The sequence below is a fragment of the Felis catus genome, chromosome A1 (assembly GCF_018350175.1).
Source record: "Felis catus isolate Fca126 chromosome A1, F.catus_Fca126_mat1.0, whole genome shotgun sequence".
In the NCBI taxonomy this organism is placed as follows: domain Eukaryota; kingdom Metazoa; phylum Chordata; class Mammalia; order Carnivora; family Felidae; genus Felis; species Felis catus.
Window position 1 is genome coordinate 64,122,472 of NC_058368.1, and position 16,881 is coordinate 64,139,352.

The window sequence follows — 16,881 nt, forward strand, 5'->3', positions numbered from 1 at the left end:
AAGCACAGTGATGGTTTCAAGGATAGGTACATGACCCATGTCATGGAAGTAGAGTCAACAGATTTTCTCCTGAATCTTTTCTACTGGAGCTAGAAAGAACTTCAATAAAAGACACAGTCTTAGTCCAATATGAGCTTCAAGTTCTAATTCTGGCAATATTTAATTCTTTCTCTTTAACTTAGACTTTATATCCTTACCTCTGTAATGGTTTGTCCTTATATTGGCTCCATGAAATGAGTTATTATCTTTGATCAGAGACAAATTTAATTCTCTTTCCTGAAGATTCTCATTTTTCTCAAGTACATCACAATAATATTTATTGGTAATATAGCCAACCAGTCAATCTTAATTCAGGAAATTACTATTTAATTTTATAGTGCCTAATATCACATGATCTACAGACATATTCAGATTCACAAAGTAAGAACATAAAATTTACCTTTAAAAAGATACACTTAGGGGCATCTGGGTGGCCAAGTTGGTTAAGCATCTACCTTTTGCTCAGGTCATGTTCTCTTGGTTTGTGAGATTGAGCCCCATGTTGGGATTGTGCTGACAGCTCAGAGCCTGGAGCCTGATTTGGATTCTGTGTCTCCCTCTCTCTCTGCCCCTCCCCCACTTGCGTGTGCATGCTCTTTCTCTCTCTCTCAAGAATAAACAAACATTTAAATAGAATAAAAAATGTAAAAAAAAGATTTTTTTAATATAAATTATTGTCAAGTTAGCTAACATACAGTGTATGCAGTGTGCTCTTGGCTTCGTGGGTAGATTCCCATGATTCATCGCTTATATACAACATCCAGTGCTCATCTCAGCAAACGCCCTCCACAATGCACATCACCCATTTTCTCCTCTCCCCTGTCCCCCCCATCAATCCTCAGTTTGTTCTCTGTAGTTTAAGAGTCTCATGCTTTGCCTTCCTCTGTGTTTGAAACTATTTTTCCCGTTCCCCTCCCCCATGATCTTCTGTTAAGTTTCTCAGGTTCCACATATGAGTGAAAGCATGATACCTTTCTCTGACTGACTTATTTCACTTAACATGATACCCTCCAGTTCCATCCACATGGTTGCAAATGGCAGGATTTCATTCTTTCTCATTGCCAAGTAGTATTCCATTGTATACATAAACCACATCTTTATCCATTTATCATTTGATGGACATTTGGGCTTTTTCCATAATTTGGCTATTGTTGAAAGCACTGCTATAAACAATGGGGTACATGTACCTCTATGAATCAGCACTGTGTATCCTTTGGATAAATTCCTAGTAGTGCTATTGCTGGGTTGTAGGGTAATTCTGTTTTTAGTTTTTTGAGGAACCTCCACACTTCCAGAGTAGCTGCACAGTTTGCATTCCCACCAACAGCGTAGGATGGTTCCTGTTTCTCCACATCCTTGCCAACATCTGTTGTTTCCTGAGTTGTTAATTTCAGCCACTCTGACTAGGATGAGGTGGTATCTCAGTGTGGTTTTGATTTGTATTTCCCTGCTGATGAATGACGTTGAGCATGTTTTCATGTGTCTGTTGGCTATCTGCATGTCTTCTTTAGAGAAGTGTTGATTCATGTCTTCTGCCCATTTCTTCACTGGATTATTTGTTTTTTGGGTGTTGAGTTTAGTAAGTTCTTTATAGATTTTGGATACTAAACCTGTATCCAATATGTCATTTGCAGATATCTTCTCTGATTCCGTCGGTTACCTGTTAGTTGTGTTGATTGTTTCCTTTGCAGTGCAGAAGATTTTTATCTTGATGAGGTCCCAATAGTTCATTTTTGCCTTTATTTCCCTTGCGTTTGGAGACACGTTGAGCAAGAAATTGCTGCGGCCGAGGTCAAAGAGGTTGCCTGTTTTCTCCTGTAGGGTTTTGTTGGTTTCCTGTCTCACATTTAGGTCTTTCATTCATTTTAAGCTTATTTTTGTGTATGGTGTAAAAAGTGGGCCAGTTTCATTCTTCTGCATGTTGCTGTCCAGTTCTCCCAGTACCATTTGCTAAAGAGACTATCTTTTTTTTCCATTGGATACTCTTTCCTTCTTTGTCAACGATTAGTTGGCCATACATTCGTAGGTCTAATTCTGTGTTCTCTGTTCTATTCTGTTGGTCTAATTGTCTGTTTTTGTGCCAATACTATAATGTCTTGATGATTACAGCTTTGTAGTAGAGGCTAAAGTCCAGGATTGTGATGCCTCCCACTTTCGTTTTCTTTTTCAACATTACTTTGGCTATTTGGGGTCTTTTGTGGTTTCATACAAATTTTAGGATTGTTTGTTCTAGCTCTGAGAAGAATGCTGGTGCAATGTTGATTGGGATTGCATTGAATGGGTAGATTGCTTTGGGTAGTATTGACATTTCAACGATATTTTTTCTTCCAATCCATGAACACGGAATATTTTTCCATTTCTTTGTTTCTTCCTCAATTTCTTTCATAAGTTTTCCGTAGTTCTCAGCATACAGATATTTTACATCTTTGGTTAGGTTTATTCATAGGTCTTTTATGGTTCTGGGTGTAATTGTAAATGGGATTGATTTCTTGATTTCTCTGTTGCTTCATTATTGGTGACTAGAAATGCAACTGATTTCTGTACACTGATTTTCAATCCTGCGACTTTGCTGAATTGTTGTATCAGTTCTAGCAGCTTTTTGTTGGAGTCTTAGGGTTTTCCATGTAGCGTATCATGTCATCTTCGAAAAGTAAAAGTTTGACTTCTTCTTTGCCAATTTGGATGCCTTTTATTTCATTTTGTTGTCTGATTGCTGAAGCTAGGATTTCCAACACTATGTTAAACAACAGCAGTGAAAGTGGACATCCCTGTTGTGTTCCTGATCTCATGGGGAAAGTTCTCAGTTTTTCCCTATTGAGGATGATATTAACTGTGGGCTTTTCATATATGGCTTTTATGATGTTAAGATATGCTCCTTCTATCCCAACTTGCTTGAGAGTTTTTATTAAGAAAGGATGCTGTATTTTGTCAATGCTTTTTCTGCATCTATTGACAGGATCATATGGTTTTTATCCTTTATTTTATTAATGTGATGTATCACATTGATTTATCTGTGAATGTTGAACCAGCCCTGCAGCCCAGGAATGAATCCAACTCTTAATCATGGTGAGTAATTCTTTTAATATACTGTTGAATTCAATTTGCTATTATGGTGATGAGAATTTTATATCTATGTTCATCAGGGATATTAGCCTGTAGTTCTCCTTTTTAGTGGGGTATCTGTCTGGTTGGGGAATCGAGGTAATGTTGGCTTCATAGAATGGGTCATGAAGCTTTCCTTCCATTTCTATTTTTTGGAATAGCTGGAGAAGGATGGGTATTAACTCTCCTTTAAATGTCTAGTAGAATTCCCTGGGGAAGCCCTGGCCCAGGACTCTAATTTGTTGGGAGATTTTTGATAACTGATTCAATTTCTTTGCTGGTTATGGGTCTGCTCAAATTTTCTATTTCTTCCCATTTGAGTTTTTGTCGTGTGTGGGTGTCTAGGAATTTGTCCATTGTCTTCCAGGTTGTCCAGTTTGTTGACATATAATTTTTCATAGTATTCTCTAATAAGTATTTATGTTTCTGTGGTGTTGGTTGTGATCTCTTCTTCCATTCATGTTTTTATCTATTTGGGTTCTCTCTCTTTTCTTCTTGAGAAGTCTGGCTAGGGATTTATTGATTTTGTTTATTTTTGAAAAAAAAAACCCAGCTGTTAGATTCATTGATCTGTTCTCCTGTTGTTTTGGATTCTATATTGTTTATTTCTGCTCTGGTGTTTATTATTTCTCTTATTTTGGCTTCGGGGTTTCTTTGCTGTTCTGCTTCTAATTTCTTTAGGTGTGCAGTTAGGTTTTGCATTTGAGATTTTTCTTGTTTCTTGAGATAGGTGTGGATTGCAATGTATTTTCCTCTTAGGACTACCTTTGCTGCATCCCAAAGCATTTGGACTGTCATGTTTTCACTTTCACTTACTTCCATATATTTCTTAATTTTTTCTTTAATTTTCTGGTTGACCCATTCATTCCTTAGTAGGATGTTCTTTAACCTCCATGCATTTGGAGGCTTTCCAAATTTTTTCTTGTGGTTGATTTAAAGTTTCATAGCATTGTGATCTGAAAATATGCATGGTATGATCTCAATTCATCAAATTTATTAAGGGTTGTTTTGTGACCCAGTATGTGATCTATCTTGGAGACTGTCCCATGTGCACTCGAGAAGAATGTGTATTCTGCTGCTTTTGAATGAAAAGTTCTGAATATATCTGTCAAGTCCATCTGATCCAGTGTATAATTCAAGGCCATTGTTTCTTTACTGTTTTTCTGCCTATATGATCTTTCCATTGCTGTAAGGAGTGTCCCTGCAATTACTGTATTCTTATCAATAAGGTTGCTTATTTTTGTGATTGATTTATATATTTGGGTTCTTCCAAGTTGGAGGCATAAATACTTATAATTGTTAGCCCTTCTTGATGGATAGACCCAGTAATTATGATATAATGCCCTTCTTCATCTCTTGTTACAGCTTTTAATTTAAAGTCTATTTTGTCTAAGTATGGGTACTCCAGCTTTCTTTTGACTTTCACTAGCACGATAGATGGTTTCTATTCCCCCACTTTCAATATGAAGGTGTCCTCAGGCCTAAAATGAGTCTCTTGTAGACAGCATATAGATGGATCTTGTGTTTTTTTTTTTTTTTTTATCCATTCTGATACCTTATGTCTTTTGATTGGAGCATTTAGTCCATTTACATTCAGAGTTATTATTGAAAGATATGGATTTTGTGTCATTGTGTTATCTGTAGGTTTCATGCTTATAGTTAGTGGTGTCTCTGGTACTTGGCCCTTGCAACATTTCACTCACAGAGTCCCCCTGGGGATTTCCTGCAGTGCTGGTTTAGTGGTCATGAACTCCTTCAGTTTTACTTTGTCCGGGAAAGGCTTTATCTCTCCTTCTATTCTGAATGACAGCCTTGCTGGATAAAGGATTCTTGGCTGCATATTTTTCCTATTCAGCACATTGAATATTTCCTGCTGCTCCTTTCTGGCCTGCCAAGTTTCAGTGCACAGGTCTGCTACTACCCTTATGTGTCTACCCTTGTCTGTTAAGGCCCGTTTGTCCCTAGATGCTTTCAGAATTCTCTCTTTATCTTTGTATTTTGCCAGTTTTACTGTGACATGCTGTGGTGAAGACCTATTGTTAAATCAGAAGGGAGTTCTCTGTGCCTTCTGCATTTGGAAGTTTGCTTCCTTCCCCAGATTAAGAAAGTTCTCAGCTATAATTTGTTCAAGTAAACTTTCTGCCCCTTTCTCTCTCTCTTCTTCTTCTGGAACGCCTATGAAACAGATATTGTTACATTTCATTGAATCACTTAGTTCTCTAATTTTCCCCTCATGGTGTAGTATTTTTTTTAATCTCTCTTTTTCTCGGCTTCATCATTTTCCATAATTTTATCTTCTATTTCACTTATTCTCCCCTCTGCTTCCTCCATCCTTGCTGTCACTGCATCTATTTTATTTTGCACTTCATTTACATTTCTTTCTTTTTTTAAATATTTTTTTTAATGTTTACTTATTTTTGAGACAGAGAGAAACAGAGCATGAATGGGAGAGGGTCAGAGAGAGGGAGACAGAATCTGAACCAGGCTTCAGGCTCTGAGCTGTCAGCACAGAGCCCGACATGGGGCTTGAACTCATGGACCGTGAGATCATGACCTGAGCCGAAGTCGGATGCCTAACCGAATGAGCCACCCAGGCGCCCCTACAACATTTATTCATTGTGACTATTTCTTAGTTCCTTGATCTCCATAGCAATAGATTCTCTGCTGTCATCTATACTTTTTTCAAGCCCAGCTATTAATCTTATGACTATTACTCTAAATTCTTGATCAGATAATATTGTTTATATCTATTTTGAGCAATATTCTAACTGTCATTTCTTCCTGGAACTTCTTTTGAGGAGAATTCTTCCATTTTGTCATTTTGGATAGGTTTCTGTCTTTTACATGATTTAATAGCTTGTTATGTGTCCTGCACTTGTGAGCACTACTATATTATAAAGGAGTCATGCACTGTCAAGGGCCTGGCCCTTCAAGAGATGTTTGTGGAGTGTGTTGCATGCTCTCTGTTGTTGTGACTCTGGTTGCTTTATCTCCCTACTCGTAGTGGTAGTTTGGACCTTCCACTAGGTGTCCTTTGGTTTGTTCATTGAAGTAACCCAGGAAAAAAAATTTTTTTAATGGGATAATAGTGGAAGAAGCCTTATCCCATATAAAAGAGAAATGACAGAGGCAGGGAAAAAGGAAAGAAAAAGAATTGATCAGGCAGAGAATCTGAGAAACTATGCAGTTTAGTCCAGAGGGAGAGAGGGAAATACAGAAGAAGGAGGTAAAGAAGAGGTGTGAAAAACAATACATTAAAAATGTCTACTTAAACAAACCAACAACCAGAATAACCAGAATAGAGAAGGGAAGAAGTAAGAAATAAGAGGAAGAAAATGAAGGAAAAAAAATATATATAATAAGAGTTGACCAAGAATCAAACTTTTGCAGAAAATGCAAAAATGCTGCACTGATATTTTATGGTTCCTTGGAACTGATGGCTGTGCAGGTCTGGAAGAGGGGCCATCTGATTGGTCATTGTCAATCTTGTTCCTGTAGATACACAGTTACCAGGCCTGGAGGGGTGTGGTTTGGTGTAGGCAGGTCCTGCCTCCACTTTGGGCCCGCTGTCCTGTTCCCTGAATTCCCACCATATTGAGGATGGGGAGAAAAATGGCGATGCCCCAGGCTCTCCTCCCTGGACCAAGTGATCCAAACCACTCTGTTCAGGCCATCCTCATGGTGCCATGTGGGTGAGAGCAGGCCAGTCTGTCCCAATCCACAGTCTCCTGTGCCTCCCAGGCGCTGGGCTCAGATTCAAACCCCCAATGTCTTTGTGTGCCCCCTCGCTTTGTGTGCCCCAGTTCCAGGGTAGAGCCACTTTGCCAGCCAGCTGACAAAAGGCCTCTAGCTGGCAGGTGCCTGGAGGGGGTTTTGTCCTTGGAGTGCTATATGCCTTCTTCCCACAGCACTCAAAGGAGGGGACTGCCCTCTCTGACTGTGCCTTGAGTTCACTACCAAGCCTGGGGATGGCTCCCTTCCTCCCCAGGCACACAAACAGAATGGCCAGCCCCAGTCTGGAGAAAGTCCTGCAACCCTGAATCATTACTCTTAAGGTTGTTTGAAAGTGAGAAATTGGTTCTTTCTCCATTTTTCCATTTCCTGGTCTGTGATGTGGGAAGTTTTTCTCTTGTCCAAACACAATCCTACACTTCCACAGCCTCTCTTTCTCTTCCTTTTGTCTCTCCACAAAAGAGGATGCCTCCCCTCTGTGCCTATGCTGCCCATTTTATCTCTCCCAATTCACAGTCACGCACCGATGACTTTCCAAATTGGCCCACGGGCCCCTGGAGATGTTTCTGTCACTCTGTAGCCTGGATTCCTGGAATTCTGAGTCTTCTGGCCTCAGTACTGCTGTGTTTGAGGGATGAGGGAACTTGGGTCCCCCTACTTCTCTGCCATGTTGACTCCTCCAAAAAGATATTTTTAAAAATCTATTAAATTCAGTAATATGAATACACTTGCATTATCAACTTTTACCTCAAGCAAGAAGTACAGGATCATTTTGTTCTGAGGGTCTTGATTCATTGCCTTGGTTTCTTCAAAAAGTTACTTCATAATTATATTTTCCTTAATTGGCTTGCTCACATCTTTCCCTTTCCCTTGGGTTCAAAGCTATTATTTGCTTGGAGATCTGTGATGTTTTCCCATTTCAAATAGATTATATGTAGACTGAAACCTTCACCAAGAAAAAGACAGAGAGAGAGAGAGAATACCTAGAGAGCATAATCAATAGATAATATGTTCCTGTTTTATCCATTTACTGTGAAAATGCATCCTAGCACCTTTATTCAGGTAGCCATTAACAGATGTCCCTAGATTCCCAATGTCATCATGTTTGCCAGATTTCACTCCTAATATTTTAATTATGTTTTATGTTTGTGTATAAATGAATGACATGATTGTAGCACCAAAATATGTAGATTAAAGCCCTGATTTTTGTTCAACTGGGGCAACATTGGACAAATTATAGCTTTTCTAAATACCACTTTCTGCATCTGCAAAGTAGGAAAATTCAAAGAGTGATTTTGAAAATGAAATAAGGGCCATGCATGTATGTCTAATGTAAGTTATTTTTAATGAACTGAAAACTGGCCAGTGATCTTTATAAAACAGGCTGAATTCTCAAGGAACTGATATTCTTGAAAATGAAATTGGACCTAACATTTTCAAGAATGTAATCCATAAATAAAAAGTTTTGGAGACAATAATAACTACCATCTGTTCCATTCTAGTGGGAACACACGTAGGTATGCCGTTGCTATTCCTGGGGAGTCATTTTTATTTCTCTTACTCTCAAAAGAAAATTCTCAAAAGCATGTGCTTACATGAAAGGTGTGGTTTTTCTGAGGCTCTGAGTGCAAGCACTGATGTGCATATTTGAGTTTTTAAAATCTAGTACTATATCTGGGTAGAAAAAAAGTCATTGAAAGATATAACTACTATCTTCATATTTTTGAGATTAAACTATCTTCAGAAAGAAATACATTATTCTTTAAGCCTTTAGGTTAGACTCACATTTTCTTGAGTCTTCTCCAAATTGGCATGTTCTTATAATATTTGTATTGCTTGATATACTTAAAATTGTAGTCACTGTTTGAAAAATTATAAGAATTTCTGGTATTTTTTGTGGCATTGTGCTTGCCTAGACCCTAAATGACTTCAAATATCTATTATTTCCCTAATGGAATGCACCATAATTCATCTAGGAAACACAAACAGAGAAATGTGTCATCTAAGTGTTCTGCTGGTTGCCTGAAATCCTCTGTGGAGTTCATTGACTGTAACCAAAACAGGATGTTTAGCACACTCTCAGACACAAGTAGGTAGCAGGAATATGAAGCAGCATGATTTCCTGGTATTTAGAATGTCACTAAAACTTAAGAAGAACCACAAATTTTACAATTTTAGATCGATATAGAACAATGTGTCTAATGCTAATAAGTGTAATGGTGTTACACTACACCATTTTGGAATGTTCTCATGTTAGCTGTATCATTTGCAGGCCACTGAGAAAGCTGTGTTTGAGGTATGGGTGAGAATCCATACAGTGTGAAGACAAAATATATGAATAGTCTACCTTAGCTCTGTAAGGGTTCACCGCTCCCAGAATAGTGCCTTCCACATACCATGCTTTTAGCACACATGTCTTCCTTGGATACCAAATATAATTTCTGTTAGATCGTGTTCAGCTTTGCAATTCCAGGATTAAAGGCAATATCATAGCTTGCTTATTTTAATCAAAGACATTAGAAATGAGGTTGTCAATATCATTATATGATTCACATTTATCCTCCTTGAAAGCATTTTTTGACTACACACAGTTGAGTCACTTGGAAAAGCAATATTCTTGAGAAAATTAACTACTTATATATGTGTATTACTAGAAAAAAATTTTGTTTTACTCTGTATATTGTTTGCTATGGCTTTATGCTTAAATAATATCTAGTGTCAAGAGTTATTTGAAGGCCAGTGGTGATAATTCAATATGGGACTGCAGTTAATATGTCAGAATTCTATTATTAGTTAAGTAGTTTTCTTCACTATTATTATTCTCATGTTCTTTTCTAAATTCCTATGTTTAAATTTTTTCAAAGACATGTCAGAATCCACTAAGAAATATGAATAAAGGAAGTATGGTGATATTAATAATGAAATGCTGAGATTGATTTACACTAAATTTTCAGAAAAAAAAAAGCCAGTGTGGTCATTGAAAGTAAAAGCATTTACTTATTTTTACTTTATTTTTGTTATATTTTTTAATGTTTATTTACTTTTGAGAGACAGAGCGCAGTTGGGGTAGGGGCAGAGACAGAGGGAGACACAGAATCAGAAGCATGCTCTGAGCTGTCAGCACAGACCCTGATGTGGGGCTCAAACTCATGGATCGTGAGATCATGACCGGAGCCAAAGTCAGACGCTCAACTGACTGAGCCACCCAAGTGCCCCAAAAGTAAAAACATTTTACTTGATATAAATACTTGATATAAATAAAAATGAAATTAAATTTTGAAAGTATTATTAAAAAATCCACTTATGGCACAAAAACAGACACATAGACCAATGGAATAGAATAGAAACTCCAGAACTAGACCCACAAACGTATGGCCAACTCATCTTTGACAAAGCAGGAAAGAACATCCAATGGAAAAAAAGACAGCCTCTTTAACAAATGGTGCTGGGAGAACTGGACAGCAACATGCAGAAGGTTGAAACTAGACCACTTTCTCACACCATTCACAAAAATAAACTCAAAATGGATAAAGGACCTAAATGTGAGACAGGAAACCATCAAAACCTTAGAGGAGAAAGCAGGAAAAGACCTCTCTGACCTCAGCCGTAGCAATCTCTTACTCGACACATCCCCAAAGGCAAGGGAATTAAAAGCAAAAGTGAATTACTGGGACCTTATGAAGATAAAAAGCTTCTGCACAGCAAAGGAAACAACCAACAAAACTAAAAGGCAACCAACGGAATGGGAAAAGATATTCGCAAATGACATATCGGACAAAGGGCTAGTATCCAAAATCTTTAAAGAGCTCACCAAACTCCACACCCGAAAAACAAAGAACCCAGTGAAGAAATGGGCAGAAAACATGAATAGACACTTCTCTAAAGAAGACATCCAGATGGCCAACAGGCACATGAAAAGATGTTCAGCGTCGCTCCTTATCAGGGAAATACAAATCAAAACCACACTCAGGTATCACCTCACGCCCGTCAGAGTGGCCAAAATGAACAAATCAGGAGACTATAGATGCTGGAGAGGATGTGGAGAAACGGGAACCCTCTTGCACTGTTGGTGGGAATGCAAATTGGTGCAGCCGCTCTGGAAAGCAGTGTGGAGCTTCCTCAGAAAATTAAAAATAGACCTACCCTATGACCCAGCAATAGCACTGCTAGGAATTTATCCAAGGGATACAGGAGTACTGATGCATAGGGCCACTTGTACCCCAATGTTCATAGCAGCACTCTCAACAATAGCCAAATTATGGAAAGAGCCTAAATGTCCATCAACTGATGAATGGATAAAGAAATTGTGGTTTATATACACAATGGAGTACTACGTGGCAATGAGAAAAAATGAAATATGGCCTTTTGTAGCAACGTGGATGGAACTGGAGAGTGTGATGCTAAGTGAAATAAGCCATACAGAGAAAGACAGATACCATATGGTTTCACTCTTATGTGGATCCTGAGAAACTTAACAGGAACCCATGGGGGAGGGGGAAAAAGAAAAAAAAAGGCGACTAGAGTGGGAGAGAGCCAAAGCATAAGAGACTGTTAAAAACTGAGAACAAACTGAGGGTTGATGGGGGGTGGGAGGGAGGAGAGGATGGGTGATGGGTATTGAGGAGGGCACCTTTTGGGATGAGCACTGGGTGTTGTATGGAAACCAATTTGACAATAAATTTCATATATTAAAAAATAAATAAATAAAATAAAAATAAAAAAATAAAAAATCCACTTAATTTAGATGTGATTATACTTTATTTTTATGCCTATAATATGAATATTTTGATGAAGTCTATGGTCATTTAAAACAATCAGTTTTTATTTATTACAGTTGAAATAATGACCAGTTGAAAGTAAAATTCATTTTTAGAAATATTTAGACTGGATTCTAATGATACCTTCTTTCCTACCAAAGGCATTTTAGCAAAGTTGTTCAAATGATGATCACATTGAATTATGATGATCACAAAGTCACATCGTCTGTCTGATCGAAATATCAAAAATATGAAAATATACATACTCAAATTATATATAATATACATATATTTATTGTCTGAAAACATTTCCAACCTTTTATCTAGGTGATTTGAATTATCTTTGCCTTTCTAGTTTTGATATCCATTTTATACTGTTGTGGCCTTTGGAATGTAGGTCTTAAATTTTTGTGTAAATGAAGACATGGTATAGCATTCCAAAATTAATTGTGGACAAAAAAGAATAAGCTGTTCTGTGTCCCTGCATCTGCTCTCCTCCCTAAGATCTCAGTACGGATATCAAGGTGATCATTTTTCTTTTTTCTTTTCTCCTTCTGTCTCTCTGAATGCTTTCTGAAAACTCTTGAGCAAGTGACAAAACACTGATGTGCTGCTCTGAGGGACTCACAGATAGGCGACACCTGTGTATTCCCTCAAATACACCAGCAGGAAGGGCTAAAAAGGAATGTTTCTGTATCACAAGACTCAAGAGGTCTCAGAAATCGTCTGGTATTGTCATTCCCATCAGGATTCTGCTTCTGTGAAAGTAATTCATCTTCACCTTGACTCCCAGTCAGAAATTTTGCCACCATCACCAAAAGGAATTAAAATACCCTCTTTTTATGCCAAAACTTGGATCAGAACACAAAATCCCCAGAACTGGTCAGGAATCAGTAAGCCACATTGTCCTACCCGGGGATAAAGATGCTGCTGTGGAATGATAGAGAAGTAGACCCTAGCAACATTTTGTTGAGTGTTTTGGAGGGAAGGAAATTGTCACAGTAACATGTGATAAAGACTGGAAATAGAAAGATAAATCTAAATAAGCACATAAAAAGAGAATAAAAATGTATTCAAAGAATAATAAAAGTACCAATCCTATGAGCAATGTTGTATTTAAGGTAAACCAGAAAAAAGATGGCAATGGATCACATGAAAGAGAACCAAAAACTTTTGGAAAGGATCAAAACAGAGACAATTCTGTTGGCTGAAGCTTCTTGCAATTTCTACAAAAGTTAAGATGGACCATTTCTCTAATGAGTTTATATGAGTTGAGACCTCCTTGTACCTGCACCTTGAGCCATCCAACCGGAGAATCTACCTGCTGGGTGTAAGAGTCAGTCCCAGGCAACCAGAGATGTCTGCTATGTTGCTACTTGGTAACAAAGAGTACAGCATTTAAGAACATTGGAATGGAACAGTGGGAATCCCTGAGGTGCTTATCACACTTTACAAGTGGCAGAAAAAATTTGCAAAGTTTGACATTGTGGATACACATCTAGTTTTTCTCTAATCTGTAGAACATGGGACACTTACAAACTGATTCAGATATGTTTTTCAGTGTAAGGATGTTTGTTTTCTTCAATGAAACAATCAGAGGGTCCAACTGTATATGCAGAAGTTTGTATATAAACATGACATTTACAAATTATAGGTTGTCAGTATCTCAAATCCAATAAAGCTAAATTGTACATTAAATGGATGCATAAAAAAAGTTTGTTTCATTTGATTTAAGTATTGAGTCTTGATCTCAGTAGTGTACATCAATTGTATTTTGTTACTATTTTTGCTATAATTAAATTCCCTCCTTTCCCTGGCTATTAAACAAGTAGGAGGAAAAAAAGAAGTAACAGCTATCTTTCACATTTATTGTGAACAACAAAGTAATGTCATGGTCGGTCTTGATCCATATTGATGAAATGTTACACCTCAGAATTCAGGCAATACAACTACAGAATGAAAGAAAATTAAAATCATTAAATCTGATCTGGGAGAAGATTAAAAACAAGCCTTCTATAATCTCTTACTGCTGCCAGAAGTGGATTAAAAAATTAAAAGCCTCTCCTAACACCTCACTAAGAATTTAATGAAGTACACCATAAGCATCATTAGAATTTTGAACAACAAACTAATAATTTAGCTGACCCATTTTTCTTGTAGAACACATCTCAGAATTCCCCCAATGTAAAAGCAGTTTTGACTTTATTTTCTCAGATATTTGAATATTCTTATGTACTTGGTAATGACAGTATAGCTTATCATGCAACTCTTATTACTTATCTACCAAGGTATGTCTCTGTTCATATAATCATAGAGTCATGGTTTAAAGCAAAGTTCACATTAGCAAGAACAGAGTCACAATTTTCACCTAAGTTTTTTTATGTAAAAGTCTTTCAAAGGAAAAAGAGCCTCCAGTAGTCTAAGATTCCTCCTCACTGGCTTCCATGCTTCCACCAAGAGGAACGAAGAGAGAACCCCAGAAACTTCTTGTATTTAACAAAATAGTGGCAACCTCATACCACCATCAGCTTTGAGACCATCAAGACTAATCTGATTTTTTCCCTCTATTTGTGTTTACATCTGTTATGTCTAGAAGCTAAAAACTTGCTCTTGTTAAAACCAATTTTCTGCCTGTCCAGTTTTCTTCCACCATAGGGTCTTCTTTGCCTTGCTTGTTCCTTCCATTTGTCTAGAAGCCTCTTGGTTCTAGATCTCCTAAGCTTGTACCCTCAAGCTCTGCAGTTCTTAGACCAGCGTCATATTCTCAGTGGTGTCTCACATAACCACAGTTTAAAAAATGTAATCCCCCCTCCTCATATTGTTCCTTATCCTCCTCCCATCCCTTATGTCTATCTCTGGTATATATCACTCTTTACATGTAACTGTGTGTGTGTATATGTGTGTGTGTGTGTGTGTGTGTGTGTGTGTGTGTGTGTGTGTGTAATTTAATTGTTATTAATGAATTACACATATGTAACTTATTTCATTATTTATATTTCCTTGCTAGAATAGAAGCTCCAAGAAGGTAGGAACATTGACTATTGTGTATCTCCTACACTTAAAATGGTGGCTAGACTATAATTTGTAATCAACAAATATTTGTTGAATGAATGAATGAATGACAATGGAATATTTCCTGAGTTTACATCACTCCTTGCTAGAATAGAAGCTCCAAGAAGGTAGGAACATTGCCTATTGTGTATCTCCTACACTTAAAATGGTGGCTAGACTATAATTTGTAATCAACAAATATTTGTTGAATGAATGAATGAATGACAATGGAATATTTCCTGAGTTTACATCACTCTTGGGACAGATTTTTTAAATGCCAGTAAATTAATTACTTGTAGGTAGTAGAAAAGCAAAATCACCCTCAAATGATGAACACATTTGTCTTCTCAAAGAAACTAGAAATAGTAATAATCTTAAGTGTTTCTTATAACTACAAAAGACCCACAAAAGTCTATAAGGAGCTCCTATATTATACCTGAAGGAAAGGGATTTTCCTTTCTAATTTTGTCACTTGGAGAAATGCCTAGTCCATTTATACCCTTGTAAAAGGCAAATTGTAGCCCACGGAATCTGTGTATTAGAACTTTGAATGTTTATGGCTCATCATGAAAAAAATGTGCAAATATAGAGTAGTATTTTGTCTTCTTTATGTTCAAAATTAGGACATACTCTGAAGCAATTATCAGTACTAAAATTGGAAAACTACACCAAAATATTTTAAGTGGACAAATGATAACTAAATATATAGGAATTGTGGAAGGTATAGTCTTACCTTGTTTTATTGTGCTCCTCTTTATTGCGCTTTGTAGATATTATGGTTTTTTACAAATTGAAGGTTCAAAACGTTAGTAGAGACAGTAACTGCAGATGTCACAAAAATAACAAGAGAACTAGAATTGGAAGTGAAGCCTGAAGATGTGATTGAATTGTTGCAATATTGTGACAAAATGTTAATGGGTGAGGAGTTGCTTCTTATAGGTGAACAAATAAAATGGCTTCTTAAGATGGAATCTACTCCTGATGATGGTGTTTAGGAAGACTGTTGAAATGACAAAAGAAGATTTTGAATATTATGTAAACTTAGTTGATAAAGTAGTGGTAGGATTTGGAAGGACTGACTCCAAGTTTGAAAGAAGTTCTGCTGTGGGTAAAATGCTATGGAACAGCATCCCATGTTGCAGAGAACTTTTGTTTTTTAATGTTTTTTTTTTATTTTTGAGAGAGAGAGAGAGGAGAGAACGAATGGGGGAGAGGCAGAGAGAGAGTGGGACAGAGGACCTGAAGCAGGGTCCATCCTGACACCTGATACGGGGCTCGAATCCACAGAACCCTGAGATCATGACCTGAGCCAAAGTCGGTAACTCAACCAACTGAGCCACCCAGGTGACCCAACTACAGAGAACTTCTTTGTGAAAGGAAGAATCAGTAGATGTGACAAGTGTCCTTGTTGTCTTATTTTAAGAAATTACCACAGCCACCCCAGCCTTCAATAACCACCACTGTGATCAGTCAGCAAGCCGTCAACATCACTTTGAATCAAGACCCTCCACCAACGAAAAGATCATAACTCGCTGAAAGCTCTGATGATGGTTAGCATTTTTGAGCAATAGTATTTTTTAATTAAGTCATGTACATTGTTTTGTTAGACATAATGCTGTTGCACATTTAATAGACTACAATATAGTGTAAATATGATTTGTATGCACTGGGAAACTAAAAAATTCATTTGACCCCCTTTATTGCAATATTTGCTTTATTTCTGTGGTCTGGAACTGAACCTGCGGTCTCTCTGTGAGGTATGCCTGTGTACATTTTCAACAGTCTTTGGCTCTTAAACACATTTCTGTGAAATGTGAGATTGTTTCCTAAGCAAACTGTTTAGTTGGTTTATCTGAAAAAGTTGTACCTCCGTGATAAGCAATTAGCACTTTCTAAGGTTAAGAAATTGTGTGTTTTTAAAAAGTAAATACGTATTGATTTCCATTTGGCTTGAAGAGTGTTTGAAACTCTTTGTGTCTGGCACTAAAGTTTCTCACTCCTAACTTGTCTTACACCAGGCTATGGTTTCTCTCCTACTATGGATCCATATCGAAGTAAACCTTGGATCTTGTGTCAAATGTAGTGGAAAGTGTTATCCTCTAAGTTTCTTCCAAAGAGAACTTCCTTAATCTGGAAAGGTCTTTACTATCAAAGATTCCTGCATTTTACAGTGGGCTTTTCACCATTTCCCATTATGAAA

The 16,881-nt window shown here is 37.3% G+C and overlaps 1 protein-coding gene across 2 annotated transcripts in view; it reads left to right on the forward strand.

Annotated features, from left to right (window-relative positions):
* The window catches only part of GPC5 (glypican 5), a 1,421,162-nt gene that overhangs the window by 537,322 nt on the left and 866,959 nt on the right, over positions 1-16,881 (forward strand). The gene's annotated exons all lie outside the window — the stretch shown is intronic.